This window comes from Panthera leo, chromosome D4 (assembly GCF_018350215.1).
Source record: "Panthera leo isolate Ple1 chromosome D4, P.leo_Ple1_pat1.1, whole genome shotgun sequence".
NCBI classification, from domain to species: Eukaryota; Metazoa; Chordata; class Mammalia; order Carnivora; family Felidae; genus Panthera; species Panthera leo.
The window spans coordinates 8,905,191-8,909,708 of NC_056691.1; the positions used below are offsets into that span (position 1 = coordinate 8,905,191).

The 4,518-nt window shown below is 47.3% G+C and overlaps 1 long non-coding RNA gene across 1 annotated transcript; it reads left to right on the forward strand.

Annotated features, from left to right (window-relative positions):
• Positions 1-2,816: 2,816 nt before the first annotated feature.
• On the forward strand, positions 2,817-3,644 carry LOC122205604. The gene is made up of 3 exons (XR_006196164.1): positions 2,817-2,996; positions 3,373-3,426; positions 3,560-3,644. It is a non-coding gene; the product is annotated as an uncharacterized LOC122205604 (long non-coding RNA).
• Positions 3,645-4,518: the final 874 nt, after the last annotated feature.

Sequence of the window (4,518 nt, forward strand, 5' to 3'; positions counted from 1 at the left end):
ACAGATGGTGGGAGCCAAGTCCCCATGATCAGAGCAGGAGTCTCAGATCTTTAAGGGAGAGAGAGTCAAAACTGTCTACGAAAGCCATCTGGAGCCTTGAGATCTCACCACGGCTGCAGAACCCGTAACACCTGTCCTAGATAGAATTAATCAACTCGTTAATTAACTAATTGTACTGATTTTATTGATCCCTTGCTATCTACTAGGTGTTTTTCCAGGTACTGGGGATAGACTGGAGAAGACAGAGAAGGTGCTAGCTCTCATTAAGCTGACATTCTAAAGGGAAAACAGGCACTAAACAAGAATAATAAACCAAGGGAGTCCTTTGAGAAAGCGGGAGGTGCTGTATGAAATGGGAAAGGAGTGTCACGATGGGAATTTATAGGAGGTGTGTGCGTGGCAAGCCTGAAATGGTGATATTTGAAGTGAAAGTTGAGTTGCAGAAAGGAGCCAGCCGTGTGAGAAGAGACCCAGGCTTTGGGAGGGATGCTGGTGCAGAGTCCTGGGTAGGAGCAAGCTTGCCTGCTAGAGACACAGAATGCATCCTTAACAGGGGTCCCCTGGGCTGCCCGTGTTCATCTCTTGCCAACCCCTCTGGCCGCTGGGTTCTCGGGCTTGTGATATATCTCAAGGCTGCCGACAGGATTTCCTGTGGCACAGGCGACTTTTCCCATTGCCTCTGCTTCAGGCTGTGAGAGCCCAGGGGATGGGATGGCTGGGGAGGGTCTGTGTAATAGACTGTGATCAGAGTGACTGCTGTCCTTTCCCTTCGAGAATGGACCCGTTGTGCTTGGCCACAGCACTGAGGCTCCCCGGGGGCCCGACTTCCTTTGGAACGGAAGACTGGCATAGCATTCTGGAAAGACTGGCATAGCATCCAGCGGGCTCATAGCTGCTTCAGCACCATGCCACAGTCACCTTGAATTACCGTCACCACACTGGACGTTTCCCTGTGGAAAGGCCAATGCAGAGAAGTAGGAAGCCTGGTACCTTCCCCTCCCCACCAGCTGTGGCTCCCAGCCTGCCATGGCTGGTCAGACCTGACATCATTTTCTTCCCTTCCCTTCCCTTCCCTTCCCTTCCCTTCCCTTCCCTTCCCTTCCCTTCCCTTCCCTTCCCATCCCATCGCCCATCGCCCATCGCCCATCGCCCATCTCCCATCTCCCATCTCCCATCCCAGTTTATTTTTGAGAGAGACAGAGCATGACCTGGGGAGGAGCAGAAAGCAAGGAGACAGAGAATCTGAAGCAGGCTCCAGGCTCTGAGCTGTCAGCACAGAGCCTGATGTGAGGCTCGAACTGAGGAACTGCAAGATCATGACCTGAGCCGAAGTCGGACACTTAACCAGACCTGACATCATTTTCAAGGGATACTTATCAGTAAAGCAGTCCCCTGAGGTCACAGGGCTAGAAGCTTCCTCACAGGTCCTCCTGCACTGCACTCCGGACCTCATGTATCTGTCAGTATCCAGAACAAAAGTGGCAGGTTGCCTGAGGAACCAGATATTCACCTAGTTCTGGTAGAGAATCCAGTTCTCTTTTCTCTAACACTTGAACTTGGGGGCAATGAGAACCACTGTTGCAATCTCCCTGGGCTGTTAGGTTTCTTCCAGGGCCCTGTGTCATTAGCGGGACCCCAGGATTGTGATGACTGCTCCCCTTAGGAGGGCAAGCTGGTGAGGAAGTGCCCAAACTACCATTTTGAAACCTGGTTCACTTCTAGATCTGGGACCAATCCCCAAATACCAAAATTGAAAGACACTTTGGTGATTAATACCCCTCCTCTTACAGATGGGGATAAAGGGGGAATGGCCCGACCCACTACAGAGAAAGACTGTTTGGGACCCACAAGCATCTTTCTCAGATGTTTACAGCGTCTTGTTGTAACATTCGCCGTGACTTAAGGGAACAAAGAATACAAGCTCACGCATCAACGCCGTGTATAAAGCTCCCCGTGCCTCTGTCTGGTTTGACTTCCCATCCTATGCGGTGGCCATTTTCTCATTTCACAGGCCAGGAAAGTGAGGGGGATGAATCCATTTAGTTAGTAGGTGGCAAAACTCAACTCCAGCTTGGTTTTTATTTAATGGTCCTCCCAAGTCCATTTCTACTTTTGTCCTTGGTGGGGGAGGTGCAAAACAGAAATTAGCCCTAACTCAGGCAGCATGGGGTGCACAGCCGGTGTTCTCAGGTGCCAGAGCTCTAAGGAGAGGCTGTGACTTATAGTGAACCACCCCTTACGTTGGCGGGTGAACACTTCCCTCTTCCAGCCCCCAGATCTGAGGCAGGGCCCCCACGGATCCTAATGTAACTTGGTGCTGTCATCTCAATAGCTGCCTCCACTTGGTTAAATGCCACCTCCCGGACACAGTGTGGCATGTAAAAGCCCAGTCCATTAGAACCAGCGGGCTCAGTTCCAGCACTTCAGGTGACTGGAGGTATCCATCACTTAACCTTGCCCTGCCTCAATTTTCGGAGCTATAAAATGGGGCTAGCAGTAGTACCTTCCCGGGAAGGTAGGTAAAAGACGTAAAGCATTCAGAAAAGGCAAGTGCTCAGTAAATGTCCATTGTTGCCCCCATTTGCTCTCCACACAACAGAAGAAACTCTGCTACAGAATTCTGCATTTTCTCCAGCGGTACGAAGAGTGTGTTCACAGTTCCTGATGACTGGTAGACATCCCAGGGTGAGAAGTATCTATAAGACACAGTCATGTGCAGTTCACAGCTTGACTCTGGAGAGTGATCTCTTCCAGGCCCTCTACTACAAGGGTATTTTCTTTTTCTGTCACTGTCACCCCTCCAACAGCAGAAGTTTCTGGCTCACCCACTGGAGAGGCTAAAGCTTGCCTGGAATTATATTGCTTACAGAATAAAGAGAAGTCAGAGCCTCTTATGTAACTTGAAGAGTAGGAAAGATCCAGTGATAAAAACCAGTGCCCTGAACTTTTGCAAAGCACGATCAATCGCTGCGTACGATCCTCCGGTCCTTGGCAAGGTATCCTTCGTCTGGTTTTTGTAGACTAGGAAAAAAATTAATGAACCCACTGCTATTAGATTGTGTATTCATGCCTAAAGGCTGTAAAAAGGGTACTGTTTCACGTTAGTCCTGTCATCTAAAATACATCCCCTGTTTGCTTAAGGTTTCTCAGTAATATTCTTTAATTTGATCGCTACCTGTGAATTTGTGTATTTCCTCACACAGAACTGATTCTCCCTCCCCCCTTTGTGTTTCTCTCTTTCTCTCTCTCTCTCTTTTTTTTTTTTTTTTTTTTTTTTTTTTGCTTATACTTTTTTGTTTAGATTATCTCTCTACTGACCTTTCAGTGGCTTACCTTTTTTTTTTTTTTTTTTTTTTGCAATGCACAAACAAGGCTGGAAAACAGAGCCAAGATGCAAACTATGAATCAGCCGCTCAGCTTCACATAGTGAGTGCACTATGTGCTATTTCTGGCCAGAGCAGATGTGGCCTTGGTGGGCTGCAGGGAACAGTATCTCTCAGGTAAAAATAAATTACGTAGATAAGGACCAAGATGATGCATATCCTTCATTCGCAAACAGATCATGAACTGGGAGCTGTGTGGAAAGACAACCGGATTGGGAGCTAGTGTCCTGCCCTGGGTTTCTTCCACATAACCCTACCACCCGTCAGCCGTCTGGTCTTGGTGAGTACGTGTGACTGACAAATACGTTTTTTTCATGTTTGTTTACTCATTTCGAGAGAGAGTGAGCAGCGGGAGAGGAGCAGAGAGAGGGGAGACAGAGAATCCCAAGCAGGCTCCACACTGTCCATGCAGAGCCTGATGCAGGGGGCTCGAACCCATGAACTGTGAGATCATGACCCGAGCCAAAACCAAAAGTTGGACACTTAACTGACTGAGCCACCCAGACACCCCTATAAATACATTTCTTTTTAAATCAACAAAAGCATAGGACCAACACAGTAATAAAACTGTGTGCCACCATTGAGTCCCGGGCTATCCTGACATTTTGACCAGCTCACTTCAGACCTGGCTGAGTACTATGTGGATTCCTCCTTGATCCTCTTTGCCTTCCTCCTGCCCCCAAGATAAATGCTGCCTTAAACCTGCAGACTTGCCTACTTCTTCTGTAGACACCTACATCTTTCAGCTGTGGCTGCTGCATACATTCTGCATGTTTGAAAACTTTAAATGAAAGGAAACACGCTGTATATATTCTGTGACTTTTTTTTTAAATTTAGCATTAGATTTCAGCAACATAGCTCTAGTCCATTCATTTTAACTGCTCTTTGCTATAGTGTTTCGTGAACAGACCACCATTCTCTTTTTGAGCAATTAGATTGCTTTGAATTTTGCACTTTCATTATAAACGCTTCAGTGAGTGTCCTTACCCATTTCCTACACTCACATACAATTTCTCTAAGATAGCATTTTTTCAAAATATTTTGGCTACACCCACAGTTAAGGACATACTTTACATGTAAACCCAGCACATGCACAGGCTACGTTTGTGTGTGTGCGCACATATATGTGGAATAA